The 16,043-nt window shown below is 45.0% G+C and overlaps 1 long non-coding RNA gene across 1 annotated transcript; it reads left to right on the top strand.

The window, feature by feature from the left end:
* Nucleotides 1-11,728: 11,728 nt before the first annotated feature.
* On the top strand, nt 11,729-15,826 carry LOC127919033 (uncharacterized). The gene is made up of 5 exons (XR_008101693.1): nt 11,729-11,957; nt 12,046-12,102; nt 12,422-12,503; nt 12,798-12,918; nt 15,777-15,826. It is a non-coding gene; the product is annotated as an uncharacterized LOC127919033 (long non-coding RNA).
* Nucleotides 15,827-16,043: the final 217 nt, after the last annotated feature.

Raw genomic sequence — 16,043 nt, 5'->3', positions numbered from 1 at the left:
GGTATAAACAAGAAAATACTAAATACATACAGAAAATAAAATATATAAATAATATTTTTTTTATAAACGCAATTCTAGGCCCTGGACGTGCGCTCTAGTCAACTGTTCGAAGATACTTTGCGGGTAGTCTACATTTATGAAATGATTATGGATAAGATTGAGAATATTTTTAGTTGTGAAACGGCAGTCAAGCATCGATCATCATGTCACCAGAATCAGACCCTCGATATTTATTGGAAAGGTGTAGCCTTCTTCACCACCCTGTTAAATTGGAAAGAACATGGATGAACACTTTAACACCGTTTTCCCCCTAATTACTCACAGATTGATTTTATGACAAACAATGTATATGTCCTCTACTATTAGCAACTGGAATTTCGGTTCTAGAATAAATGACAAAAACATTTAAGACCAAGAACAGAATTTCAGCAAAATTACGCAGCCTGGTCTCAGAGCATTTCGTATTATTCTGTACGTTGGACGACGGGGCGGGAGAAACCCAGCCTTGGGATGAAAGTAATAGCTGGCGAGAGGTGCACAATATCTGTTTTATTTCTGTTTTAGTAATGCTTGTTACTTTCAACAAATGTACTATCAGTTTCTATTGAGTTCAGTAATTCATGCTATACGTTAATGTATGAAAATGAACCATGCTTCAACATCGCAATGTTGCGCAAACACAACAATTTGCCTTACAATATGAATCAGACTAAAATGTATCAGATAACAGCTATATTAACCATCATTTTCTCATCTCACTTTAATGGGAATGTAGTAGGATATATCTTCCTCTCCATTTTCCATGACTATTCATGCTAAGCCAATCAGGTGCGCTCCAACTGTCCTTGTCATGCACACTCCTCGTGTCTTGGTAGAATAAACATTTTTATTCTTTTCACAAACGGCAAACTCATCAGACTTATCACATTTTCATGGCTTGACACAAGGTAATTAACCATCAGAATCATAAAGAAATATATTTTTAATAACCCCTAACCTGTCGATAAAAGCTTATGTGAGTAGCTGATTCATCAAGTGAATTGATTAAGGCATAATTCTAATGATATCATATAGAATTTTCTAACATTCAGTCACTTGTTGATATTTGGCATTATAAAAGCAGTATCAACTAGAGAAGAAAATGGCCTGTGTTAAAACATTTACCCAATTTTATTCCAGGTCATCAGTTAACATTGTGTTACTTTCGTCCCACCCATCTCTCCTGTAACTTCTCCCAGGCTAATGTCGCGTTCAAAAGAACTGGGAACTCAGAACTCAGAAATCTCTAACTACCGACTCACTGGGAACTCAAAACAAAAAAAAACTATCCCTGACTGGGAAAAATAGTTTTGAACGGTCATCCTCTATCTAGAGCTCCGACTTTCTGACCGGAAGATCATGGACGTCATGCTTTGACCTTGTATTTTGTAGAGTTCAACAACGCACCACAGCACCTATGAATAGCTAGCACGATACTTGAAACCTATGCTGTCATTTAGTCACTAGATGGGTTTATTATCTATTATCTATTATCTATTTATCTATTATTCAACCATGCTGGTCATTTATGAACATTTGAACATCTTGGCCACGTTCTGTTATAATCTCCACCCGGCACAGCCAGAAGAGGACTGGCCACCCCACATATGCTCTCTCTAATTCTCTCTTTCTTTCTCTCTCTCGGAGGACCTGAGCCCTAGGACCGTGCCCCAGGACTACCTGACATGATGGCTCCTTGCTGTCCCCAGTCCACCTGACTGTGCTGCTGCTCCAGTTTCAACTGTTCTGCCTTATTATTATTTGACCATGCTGGTCATTTATGAACATTTGAACATCTTGGTCATGTTCTGTTATAATCTACCCGGCACAGCCAGAAGAGGACTGGCCACCCCACATAGCCCGGTTCCTCTCTAGGTTTCTTCCTAGGTTTTGGCCTTTCTAGGGAGTTTTTCCTAGCCACCGTGCTTTTACACCTGCATTGTTTGCTGTTTTAGGCTGGGTTTCTGTACAGCACTTTGAGATATCAGCTGATGTACGAAGGGCTATATAAATACATTTGATTTGATTTGATTTGGTTTTAAAAAATGACATATGTTAGGAACCTTGAACAACTGAAAAACAACTCTACAGTTCAAAACCACTTTTTATTGATAACTTCGCAAAACATGGTCGGACTGGGCTGTTTTTTTTGTTGTTGCAGGGAGCTCGTCCTCTGCATTAGGTTCATGCTTCTGTCTGTGTTACTTTCGCCCCATGTTACTTTTCTCCCAGCTCTCCCTTCATAATTTGTTTTATTTTAGCCTAATAAACATGGTTTCCTGGGTCGTAGTGGGGGGACCACACACCATATCATCGTGTGTCTCCAAGTTTACTTTGATATGATGGTTATCATATCAATATTTGTGCAAAAAGGCGGATCAACTGCCATTTCCTGCATAATTAATTTGACCAACAAAATAATATCCCACCATGTCGAAAAACACATTTTCTGTCGGCATTTGTAAAATTGTATCAAAACTTCCTCTTTCCATCACTTTTTTAATACGCTATGACTTTACTTTACTATACTGGCATAACACCTGTGGATGAATACGCTATGACTTTACTGGCATAACACCTGTGGATGAATACGCTATGACTTTACTGGCATAACACCTGTGGATGAATACGCTATGACTTTACTGGCATAACACCTGTGGATGAATACGCTTTGACTTGTGTGGTGGTACAGACTGGGAAGGCTGAGGGTTATATAGACCAGTGTGGTGGTACAGACTGGGAAGGCTGAGGGTTATAAGGACCAGTGTGGTGGTACAGACTGGGGAGGTTGAGGGTTATATGGACCAGTGTGGTGGTACAGACTGGGAAGGCTGAGGGTTATATGGACCAGTGTGGTGGTACAGACTGGGAAGGCTGAGGGTTATATAGACCAGTGTGGTGGTACAGACTGGGACGGCTGAGGGTTATAAGGACCAGTGTGGTGGTACAGACTGGGGAGGTTGAGGGTTATATGTACCAGTGTGGTGGTACAGACTGGGACGGCTGAGGGTTATAAGGACCAGTGTGGTGGTACAGACTGGGGAGGTTGAGGGTTATATGGACCAGTGTGGTGGTACAGACTGGGAAGGCTGAGGGTTATAAGGACCAGTGTGGTGGTACAGACTGGGAAGGCTGAGGGTTATATGGACCAGTGTGGTGGTACAGACTGGGAAGGCTGAGGGTTATATAGACCAGTGTGGTGGTACAGACTGGGAAGGCTGAGGGTTATATAGACCAGTGTGGTGGTACAGACTGGGAAGGCTGAGGGTTATATAGACCAGTGTGGTGGTACAGACTGGGAAGGCTGAGGGTTATATGGACCAGTGTGGTGGTACAGACTGGGAAGGCTGAGGGTTATATGAACCAGTGTGGTGGTACAGACTGGGAAGGCTGAGGGTTATATGGACCAGTGTGGTGGTACAGACTGGGAAGGCTGAGGGTTATATGGACCAGTGTGGTGGTACAGACTGGGAAGGCTGAGGGTTATATGGACCAGTGTGGTGGTACAGACTGGGAAGGCTGAGGGTTATATGGACCAGTGTGGTGGTACAGACTGGGACGTGTTATAAGGACCAGTGTGGTGGTACAGACTGGGAAGGCTGAGGGTTATATGGACCAGTGTGGTGGTACAGACTGGGACGGCTGAGGGTTATATGGACCAGTGTGGTGGTACAGACTGGGATGAGGGTTATATGGACCAGTGTGGTGGTACAGACTGGGAAGGCTGAGGGTTATAAGGACCAGTGTGGTGGTACAGACTGGGAAGGCTGAGGGTTATATGGACCAGTGTGGTGGTACAGACTGGGAAGGCTGAGGGTTATATAGACCAGTGTGGTGGTACAGACTGGGAAGGCTGAGGGTTATATAGACCAGTGTGGTGGTACAGACTGGGAAGGCTGAGGGTTATATAGACCAGTGTGGTGGTACAGACTGGGACGCTGAGGGTTATATGGACCAGTGTGGTGGTACAGACTGGGAAGGCTGAGGGTTATATGAACCAGTGTGGTGGTACAGACTGGGAAGGCTGAGGGTTATATGGACCAGTGTGGTGGTACAGACTGGGAAGGCTGAGGGTTATATGGACCAGTGTGGTGGTACAGACTGGGAAAGGGTTATATGGACCAGTGTGGTGGTACAGACTGGGAAGGCTGAGGGTTATATGGACCAGTGTGGTGGTACAGACTGGGACGGCTAAGGGTTATAAGGACCAGTGTGGTGGTACAGACTGGGAAGGCTGAGGGTTATATGGACCAGTGTGGTGGTACAGACTGGGACGGCTGAGGGTTATATGGACCAGTGTGGTGGTACAGACTGGGACGGCTGAGGGTTATATGGACCAGTGTGGTGGTACAGACTGGGAAGGCTGAGGGTTATATAGACCAGTGTGGTGGTACAGACTGGGAAGGCTGAGGGTTATATAGACCAGTGTGGTGGTACAGACTGGGAAGGCTGAGGGTTATATGGACCAGTGTGGTGGTACAGACTGGGAAGGCTGAGGGTTATATGGACCAGTGTGGTGGTACAGACTGGGAAGGCTGAGGGTTAAATAGACCAGTGTGGTGGTACAGACTGGGAAGGCTGAGGGTTATATAGACCAGTGTGGTGGTACAGACTGGGAAGGCTGAGGGTTATATGGACCAGTGTGGTGGTACAGACTGGGAAGCTGAGGTTTTATAGACTAGTGTGGTGGTACAGACTGGGAAGGCTGAGGGTTATATAGACCAGTGTGGTGGTACAGACTGGGAAGGCTGAGGGTTATATAGACCAGTGTGGTGGTACAGACTGGGAAGGCTGAGGGTTATATAGACCAGTGTGGTGGTACAGACTGGGAAGGCTGAGGGTTATATGGACCAGTGTGGTGGTACAGACTGGGAAGGCTGATGGTTATATGGACCAGTGTGGTGGCACAGACTGGGAAGGCTGAGGGTTATATAGACCAGTGTGGTGGTACAGACTGGGAAGGCTGAGGGTTATATGGACCAGTGTGGTGGTACAGACTGGGAAGGCTGAGGGTTTTATAGACTAGTGTGGTGGTACAGACTGGGAAGGCTGAGGGTTATATGGACCAGTGTGGTGGTACAGACTGGGAAGGCTGAGGGTTATATAGACCAGTGTGGTGGTACAGACTGGGAAGGCTGAGGGTTATATAGACCAGTGTGGTGGTACAGACTGGGAAGGCTGAGGGTTATATGGACCAGTGTGGTGGTACAGACTGGGAAGGCTGAGGGTTATATGGACCAGTGTGGTGGCACAGACTGGGAAGGCTGAGGGTTTTATTGACCAGAAATTTAGTGGGTGCTAGAATAAAAGCTGTGTATGGTTCTCACGCCTGACAGCATTGCATGTCCCCGTTGGCTTGACAATAGCAGTTCATGCAATCACTGGTCCTCCAGCGGGACCCGGTATCATGCCACGTCCCATCCTTGTCGTAAAGACACTGCCTCATGCCTAAACAAGGAAACAATAAATAAATAAAACATTTGTTGTGATGTCATGCCACATCCAAGAAACATCAGTCCATAACAATGTGAAATGGGGTCAAAGGTCATGTGGAGGACCACTGAAATAAAACCCGAAAATCGCATCATAATATTTCTATAAGAGGGGTTCTTTTTTTGGGGTTATTTAAATATACCGGTGTTTTGTGTACTTTTGTGTGTACTTTTGTGTGTGTGGGTAGGTGTGTTAGCAGCTGGTTATCTTTGTACTTTACCTGGTTCTGCTGGTTTAAACAGTGCACACAGGACTACAGCCAGAGCCAAGGACCTCTACTCAGGGAGAAAGAAGTGACACATTTCAACATTTGGCGCTAGTAGGTCATTGACCCTACTCTAGATCTCTAGGTAACACACTTACCTTTCAGCATGTTGTTCCATTGTTACTTTCCTATTATGGCATTTAAAATGTCCAATATTTATTATGTCCATATTATGATGAACAAAATATCAATCACAGGAGTAGAGTACTGAACGTAACCAAAACCAATACTGCCTGACGACTGAGGGTTATAATGAAGGGGGAGTAATCAGGGTGGTGATGAAGGTGTGCTTAATGATGGGGAGCAGGTGTGCTTAATGATGGGGAGCATGTGTGCTTAACGATGGGGAGCAGGTGTGCTTAATGATGGGGAGCATGTGTGCTTAACGATGGGGAGTAGGTGTGCTTAACGATGGGGAGTAGGTGTGCTTAACGATGGGGAGCAGGTGTGCTTAACGATGGGGAGCAGGTGTGCTTAACGATGGGGAGCAGGTGTGCTTAACGATGGGGAGCAGGTGTGCTTAACGATGGGGAGCAGGTGTGCTTAACGATGGGGAGCAGGTGTGCAAAATGATGGTTGCCAGGTGTGCAAAATGATGGTTGCCAGGTGTGCAAAATGATGGTTGCCAGGTGTGCAAAATGTGGGATGCCAGGTGTGCAAAATGTGGGATGCCAGGTGTGCAAAATGTGGGATGCCAGGACCGGTGGTTAGTAGACCGGCGACGTCGAGCCCTGGAGGAAGGGAGCAGGAGTAAGCGTGACGGGCTGCAATGTTCTTGCTCACTGTTCTCACTGGTGACGGACTGTGTGTCCCAAATGACACCTGGGCCAAGAAACACAACCCGATGAGTCCAAAGTTGAGATTTTTGGTTCCAACCACCATGTCTTTGTGAGACGCAGAGTAGATGAACGGATGATCTCCGCACGTGTAGTTCCCACCGTGAAGCATGGAGGAGGAGGTGTGATGGTGCCTTGCTGGTGACACTGTCTGGGATTTATTTAGAATTAAAGGCACACTTAACCAGTATGGCTACCACAGCATTCTTCAGTGATACGCCATACCATCTGGTTTGCGCTTAGTGGGACTATCATTTGTTTTTCAACAGGACAATGACCCAACACACCTCCAGGCTGTGTAAGGTCTATTTTAGCAAGAAGGAGAGTGATGGAGTGCTGCATCAGATGACCTGGCCTCCACAATCACCTGGCCTCAACCCAATTGAGATAGTTTGAGATGAGTTGGACCCCAGAGTGAAGGAAAAGCAGCATATGTGGGAACTCCTTCAAGACTGTTGAAAAAGCATTCCAGATAATATATATAATAATAATACACCTTGCCAATGGATCTGAGCTGGCCCTGGTCAAAAGTAGTGTACTATGGGCCCTGATCAAAAGTAGTGCACTATATAGGGACTAGCGTGCTATTTGGGAGACAACCCTGCTATTTTCCTTAACTGCTGAATTCCCCAGCTTAGTCTCAATGGGCTCTATAAGCACGGCGTGTCATGCTACAGCACCATTGAGGGCAGAGCTGCAGAGCTGCAGAGCCACCACATCTTTCTTAATGGAGTGGGGAGAACTGTGGCGCTGCCCTGTTTCCATGGCAGCAAGCACTGCTCTTGTTGGCATTTTCCCCAGCTACTGTTGACTGGCTTGCTGTTCCTTCAGAATGCTCCCTTCCACGACACAGAGACCGCTCTGCTCTGCTCTCTGAGGGAGCACAGTGAAGCTTACCGTCTTCTCTGATGTAGTGACACTTCAGATGTTTCCCAATTGGCACCCTATTCCTTATAGGCCCCTGGTCAAAAGTAGTGCACTATAAAGGGAATAGGGTGCCATTTGGAACAAAGACTTAATCCCACTGCTGACACCAATATCTGAATCACATTATTCCTAACTAATACAAGGTGCTGCCCAATAACCACCTCTCATATATCTGCTGTCATACCTTCCTGTAGGTATCGTGATGTTGTTTCAGAAGACAGAAAAAAAATCTGAAAACGTCTTATTTCTTTTTATATCTCCTGTGTTTTTGTTCTACCTTGTTATTTTTAATATTACATCGTTATTGATGACTGCATTGTTGGGTTTAGAGTTTGCAAGAAAGGCATTTCACTGTATTTGTGCACGTGACATTAAAACTGGAAACTGCCAGTACGGTGGTCCTATGGGGTAAAGTGTCGGTTACAATTCAGTTACAGTGCACATGCAAAACAATACCTTGAACCGCTTTGCGACGCTGTCCCGTCCCTGGTATGAGGAGAATGGTTTTTCCTTGTTTTGTATTTTTTCCACAAATCATTGTTCAAATGTCATTGAATTGCTGCCATTTGAACAATGATTTGTTAAGTAATAATAACACAACATTATTATCATCGTTAAACCAGGGAAGGAACAGCATTGCAACATTGTTTATCACAAGTGTGTTTCCTTTTGATAACAGGATGTTACAACACATCACACTTTACTAGTATCTATGTGACTCCACTTCTTATTGGACTTAGCAATAGTGATCACCGATTTCACCAGAATTACAAGATCGCTCAAAAGCCAAGCCCCTTGAATGACCAACTACAAGGACTTGTGTTACATCTAGTATAACATGGTGAGTTGTTGGAGAGAAGACATGGACTTGACTCCTGATCACACAGACCAGCTCCAGCATCTTGTCTTGACTCCTGATCACACAGACCAGCTCCAGCATCTTGTCTTGACTCCTGATCACACAGACCAGCTCCAGCATCTTGTCTTGACTCCCGATCACACAGACCAGCTCCAGCATCTTGTCTTGACTCCTGATCACACAGACCAGCTCCATCATCTTGTCTTGACTCCTGATCACACAGACCAGTTCCAGCATCTTGTCTTGACTCCTGATCACACAGACCAGCTCCAGCATCTTGTCTTGACTCCTGATCACACAGACCAGCTCCAGCATCTTGTCTTGACTCCTGATCACACAGACCAGCTCCAGCATCTTGTCTTGACTCCTGATCACACAGACCAGCTTGTCTTGTCATTGGCATCATTAAACTGAAGATTAATCTTTATCAAAAATTCTCTGTAATTATTATTACGTGATTAAACTACTTAATCATGTAACTGTAATTAACTAGGAAATCGGGGCACCAAGGAAAATATTCAGATTACAAAGTTATAATATTCCTAATATAACTTTCAGATATTTTAATATCTGATCAATTGGTCTTCTGATTAATGAATTATTCTTTACCTCACGTTGTCACACCCTGAGCTTAGAGCTTCTTATGTCTCTATTTTGGTTTGGTCAGGGTGTGATTTGGGTGGACATTCTATGTTCCTTTTTCTATGTTTTGTATTTCTTTGTTTTGGCCGGGTATGGTTCTCAATCAGGGACAGCTGTCTATCGTTGTCTCTGATTGGGAACCATACTTAGGTAGCTTTTTCCCACCATTGTTTTGTGGGTAGTTGTTTTCTGTTCAGTGTTTTCTGCACCAGACAGGACTGTTTCGTTTATTTCTCTTTGTTATTTTGTTATAGTGTTCAGTTACAATAAAAAGGCATGAACACTTACCACGCTGCACTTTGGTCCAATTCCTCTTCTTCAGACGACGACACCCGTGACACACGTTAATCTCATTCCAAACGTCATAAATTGTTGGTTATCTGCACGAACCCAGTCTTCACTATGAGTCATCAATACATCAATCGTCTTAAAATCATTTATTTACTAACTAATTCACAGAAATGCATAACACAAACAGAGTAGATATGTTTACAAAGAAATTATAGGGGAGTGTGCCCTAGTGGGCTAAACCGGCATGGGGGCTTGTTAGACAGAGGGACTGATAAGAGACACTATAAAGTTGATCATTATAACAATTGAAATGCCAATCCTTTGCACATGGACGCTCACTCATTTCGGGAATAATTGCAATCAATATATATATTGACGCTCAGTGTGTCGTCGGGATCTCTGTTGGAAAGTTTGTTTCTGTTGGAGAGTTTGTCCTCCCTCTCTCTCTCTCTGTGTCTCTCTCGTGGTTAGAATGGATAGTTCAGAGTGACGATGTTTCTGCGGTTGACGGCTCAATGATACCGAATTCCTAGCTGCAGACTAGTAATTAATATCAAAGACTTGTTCTTATTCTGTCCGTATCGATAGTCTAAGAGTTTAACCACGTGGGATGGTTAAAAGATTCAGCAATCTACTTAAACCTTATTTCCCTCTGTGATAGAGGTACTGGTCTGGTCTCAAACCTTGTCCCTCTTGTTATCGAGGTAAGCTGGTCTGGTGATAGAAAACCCAGGTGGGGGTTTTATTCGGAACATAGCAAAGGCTGTCTCATGACGCCAGGTCCTGTCTGTGCCTCCAGGGGCAACTTTAAACAGAAATACAATTCTCTCACATTAACATCATTACATAGCATCACATAATTTCACAAATAGTATCATCTTTATTCATTCATATTGTACAACAATTAGATGTAAGTCTCATAACTGAGGCTATTGTATAAACAGTGTTATGGTAATGTAGCCGTATTGTCTCCCATGAGTTTCACAAAATTGTACCAAACGGACCATTTCGTAGCTGGATTCTTCACCGATCTTTTATACGGTCTCCAGAACATAAATATTGTTCGTATCTCCCATTCTGTGAGGTGGAAGAAATTCATTTGTTCTCTCTATGAAAACTCACTCTCTCTATACTGTCTGGCCCTGAGGCAGGATTCTCCTCCAGGAATTTACAACCTCTCTGACCACAGCAGCCTGGGTGTGGGAGACAGAGGTAGGGGGATGATGCAGAGGTAGGGGATAGTGCAGAGGGAGGGGGAATAGCTTGCACATTATTAGAACATTTGAAAGGAACATTTTTTCCCTAATTTTCCAAAGTTTGGTTTTGGAATATGTTGGGAGCTGCAAAGACGATTAAAAAAATTATTATTATTTAACATTTTTACCCCGTTTTCTCCCCAATTGTTAGTATCCCGAAAGGGTCTTCTCACTATCTTGTCTCATCGCTACAACTCCCGTGCGGGCTCGGAAGAGACAAAGGTCGAATGCCACACTGCTTCTTAACACAGCACACCTCCAACCCAGAAGCCAGCTGCACCAATGTCAGAGGAAACACCGTGCACTTGGCCACCTTGGTTAGCCCGCACTGCGCCCAGCCCGCCACAGGAGACAAGGATATCCCTACCTACCGGCCAAACCCTCCCTAACCCGGACGACGCTAGGCCAACCCAGAGTCAACCACTACGCCACCCAAGAGGCCCCACAAAGATGATTTAAATCTATACATAGACGTTAATGAACCATCACTACTGGACAATTTGATTAATCATACCTGGGAATTAAACTTTAAATTAACCTGGGAAGTTGGTTCATCTAGGTTGCTATTGCAACGTTTAAGATGTATCATTTAATTGGAAGAACCTAGAAAGGTATGTTCAACAATTTAAATAAATAAATTGAATGAGACGATGATACCCAAGCAATTGAGATTGCTGGATTATCATAAAAGTTATGTTAGGTACATTCACTACTATGGTACACTTTCCCCTCAGGCCACAGCCATATGAGATTCCCACTGGAGGCGGGACTGATTGATTGTGCTTTGCAAAAGCAGATTTTACTGATTGATCAAATCTAATGAATAATCAAACCTGTATAGGCCATCTGGGAATTAAACTTTAAATTAACCTGAGAGCTTTGCTTCATATAAGTTAATGTGGGAAAAAATCATATTGTCTCATTGTAGAAGCCCAATCAATTTGGATATTATTTAAAATATCCACTTAAATCAGGCAATTTCACTTGTTAGTTCAATTGTATGAGACGTCGATATTCAGTCAATTGCGATTGGCTGGATATCTTAACGTGATCCAGTTTGGATTTCCCCTACTTCTTTTATGAGATGTACTTGCGATTCTTCACCACCAGTGATGCAGAATGCTGAAATCAAACGGAAGTACAAAGGTTGGGACTTCCGTCGCGCAAGGCGGAGGAATTTAAACGGGACACAGGAAGAGAAAATATTGTTTCCCTATTTTTTTTAGGTTAGCATCTAGTGCAAACTAATCCTACTTTGTTCAGAAATATCACTTCCAAGGACAAAATTGGGTTAATGTGAGAATACCTTTTCGGCATACTTTGCTAGCGCCAGCGTCTTGTTACTGAAGGTACGAGACTGATGTGGTTTCCTTCTCTTGTTGTGCTTATTGTCTGATGTTATGGGGGAGGATTATTGAATGACACCTCGCTCTACAGCTCAACAGAACCTACAGAATCTACCTGTGAATCCAGTCTAAATTCCTGTCAATCATGGTAAGTTCCTTCTATCCTTCTATGTTATGTATGAGGAATTAGAAATTACTTTAGGTTATTTTATTACCCAGAGATCTAGAGGGTTAATGACCTATCACCTCCACATGTTAAAATGTGTCAGTTCACTTTGCTAGTTCTTCATCTTTAATGTTTAGACGGTTTGATGAAAGGCCTATGTTTTATTGCCCTCGGTCTGCGTCTATGTATTCTGTGTGTATATTCTCTTCATTATGGTCAGAAAGTACTGTACGTGTAGCCTACTTGGAGAATAAAGGTGATTCTGATAACATATGCTTTTTCCTTCTTTCTCCTCGGGAAGAGGTCTTTGGCTGTAGCTGTAATCCTATGTGCACTGCTGCCACTGTTCCATGCTGGCTGCTGGTTTGAACAAGCTAAACCAGGTAAAGGACAAGGATAACCAGCTGTTAACACACACACACAACCATAGGGCTCTGGGCAAAAGTAGTTGGTGTTGTACCGCACACACACACACCCCTGTACATTTATCAATTTAATAAAAGAACTGCTTATACCAAATCCTTGTGATTTTTAGTGTTTTATATTTGTATTTTTTGACCTGTAAAGAGCATCTCATTTCATATTGTTATGCAATTATGTTTCTAATACACTTGAATCTTGAATCTCATTGAAAAGACAACAAACACAGTGATATGTTATATTGTTTCCTTGTTTAGGCATGACGCAGTGTCTTTACGACAAGGATGGGACGTGGCATGATACCGGGTCCCGCTGGAGGACCAGTGATTGCATGAACTGCTATTGTCAAGCCAACGGGGACATGCAATGCTGTCAGGCGTGAGTAGCATACACCGCTTTTATTCTAGCACCCACTAAATGTCTGGTCAATAAAACCCTCAGCCTTCCCAGTCTGTGCCACCACACTGGTCCATATAACCCTCAGCCTTCCCAGTCTGTGCCACCACACTGGTCCATATAACCCTCAGCCTTCCCAGTCTGTACCACCACACTGGTCCATATAACCCTCAGCCTTCCCAGTCTGTACCACCACACTGGTCTATATAACCCTCAGCCTTCCCAGTCTGTACCACCACACTGGTCCATATAACCCTCAGCCTTCCCAGTCTGTGCCACCACGCTGGTCCATATAACCCTCAGCCTTCCCAGTCTGTACCACCACGCTGGTCCATATAACCCTCAGCCTTCCCAGTCTGTACAACCACACTGGTCCATATAACCCTCAGCCTTCCCAGTCTGTGCCACCACACTGGTCCATATAACCCTCAGCCTTCCCAGTCTGTACCACCACACTGGTCCATATAACCCTCAGCCTTCCCAGTCTGTACCACCACACTGGTCCATATAACCCTCAGCCTTCCCAGTCTGTACCACCACACTGGTCCATATAACCCTCAGCCTTCCCAGTCTGTACCACCACACTGGTCCATATAACCCTCAGCCTTCCCAGTCTGTACCACCACACTGGTCCATATAACCCTCAGCCTTCCCAGTCTGTGCCACCACGCTGGTCCATATAACCCTCAGCCTTCCCAGTCTGTACCACCACACTGGTCCATATAACCCTCAGCCTTCCCAGTCTGTACCACCACACTGGTCTATATAACCCTCAGCCTTCCCAGTCTGTACCACCACACTGGTCTATATAACCCTCAGCCTTCCCAGTCTGTACCACCACACTGGTCCATATAACCCTCAGCCTTCCCAGTCTGTACCACCACACTGGTCCATATAACCCTCAGCCTTCCCAGTCTGTACCACCACACTGGTCTATATAACCCTCAGCCTTCCCAGTCTGTACCACCACACTGGTCCATATAACCCTCAGCCTTCCCAGTCTGTACCACCACACTGGTCCATATAACCCTCAGCCTTCCCAGTCTGTACCACCACACTGGTCCATATAACCCTCAGCCTTCCCAGTCTGTACCACCACACTGGTCCATATAACCCTCAGCCTTCCCAGTCTGTACCACCACACTGGTCCATATAACCCTCAGCCTTCCCAGTCTGTACCACCACACTGGTCCATATAACCCTCAGCCTTCCCAGTCTGTACCACCACACTGGTCCATATAACCCTCAGCCTTCCCAGTCTGTACCACCACACTGGTCCATATAACCCTCAGCCTTCCCAGTCTGTACCACCACACTGGTCCATATAACCCTCAGCCTTCCCAGTGTGTACCACCACACTGGTCCATACAACCCTCAGCCTTCCCAGTCTGTAATACCTACATGTTTCAAGCAGACCACCATAATCCCTGTGCCCAAGACCACCAAAGTAACCTGCCTAAATGACTATCGCCCTGTAGCGCTCACATCTGTAGCCATGAAGTGCTTTGAAAGGCTGGTCATGATTCGCATCAACACTATCATCCCGGAAACCCTAGACCCACTCCTCTCCCTCAACATGAGCAAGACAAAGGAGCTGATCGTGGACTACAGGAAAAGGAGGGCCGAACAGGCCCCCATTCACATCGACGGGGCCGTGGTGGAGCTGATCGTGGACTACAGGAAAAGGAGAGCCGAACAGGCCCCCATTCACATCGACGGGGCCGTGGTGGAGCTGATCGTGGACTACAGGAAAAGGAGGGCCGAACACGCCCCCATTCACATCGACGGGGCTGTAGTGGAGCGGGTCGAGAGCTTCCAGTGTCCACATCACCAACAAACTATCATGGTCCAAACACACCAAGACAGTCGTGAAGACTATTCCCCCCCAGGAGATGGAAAAGATTTGGCATGGGTCCTCAGATCCTTAAATAGTTATACAGCTGCACCATCGAGAGCATCTTGACTGGCTGCATCACCGCTTGGTATGGCAACTGCTCGGCCTCTGACTAAAATGCGCTACAGAAGGTGGTGCGTACGGCCCAGTACATCACTAGGGTCAAGCTCCCTGCCATTCAAGACCTCTATACCAGGCGGTGTCAGAGGCCCAAATTTGTTTTCAAAGACTCCAGCCACCCAAGTCATTGACTATTCTCTCTGCTATCGCACGGCAAGCGGTACCAGAATGCCAAGTCTAGGTCCAAAAGGTCCCTTAACAGCTTCTACCCCAAACCATAAGTCTCCTGAACAATTAATCAAATGGAGGCCCGAACGGTGTTTAATCTAGCCATAGTCACTTTACCTCTACCTACATGTACAAATGACCTCAATTACCTCGACTAACCTGCACATTAATTCAGTACCCACTGTACATATCCTCGTTGTTTTATTGTGTTACTTTATTCAACTTTAGTTTATTTAGTAAATATTTTCTTAACTGCATTGTAAGGGCTTGTAAGGAAGTATTTCACAGTATGGTCTACATCTGTTGAATTCCAGCGCACATGACAAATAATATTTGATTTGAGAATGAGTGAGTGAGTGAGTGAGTGAGTGAGTGAGTGAGTGAGTCTGATAGCTCAGTTTTACCAGTGGCTGATGTTGATTGTTTGATTGCAGGTATTCTGGACCCACAAGATTTCCTGATGATTGTAGAATGGAGTTTGACCAAATGACTGTAAATACAGCGTTTGGATAAGACCCGACCGTCCACTGCTAAATGGCATATAATGGCTCTTCATGAAGACCGTCCGCTCCATATGCCCTATCTAGTGGTAAGGGGAAGTGATGGCACATACATTGTTAGACCAAAGCATTTGCTGATGTTGATTGTTTGATTGCAGGTATTCTGAGCCCACAAGATTTCCTGATGATTGTATGATGGTAAGGGAAGTAATGGCTCTTCTTACCCCGTGTTCAGGGAATGAAGACCGACAGCTCCACTCCATGCCCTATCTACGGCGGTAAGGGGAAGTGATGGCTCTTCTTCCCCGTGCTCTCAGGGAATGAAGACCGACCGCTCCACTCCATGCCCTATCTACGGCGGTAAGGGAAGTAATGGCTCTTCTTCCCCCGTGCTCTCAGGGAATGAAGACCGACCGCTCCACTCC

Source organism: Oncorhynchus keta, unplaced genomic scaffold (assembly GCF_023373465.1).
Source record: "Oncorhynchus keta strain PuntledgeMale-10-30-2019 unplaced genomic scaffold, Oket_V2 Un_contig_1556_pilon_pilon, whole genome shotgun sequence".
Taxonomy (NCBI): domain Eukaryota; kingdom Metazoa; phylum Chordata; class Actinopteri; order Salmoniformes; family Salmonidae; genus Oncorhynchus; species Oncorhynchus keta.
This window is presented reverse-complemented; position numbering and strand designations above follow the sequence as displayed.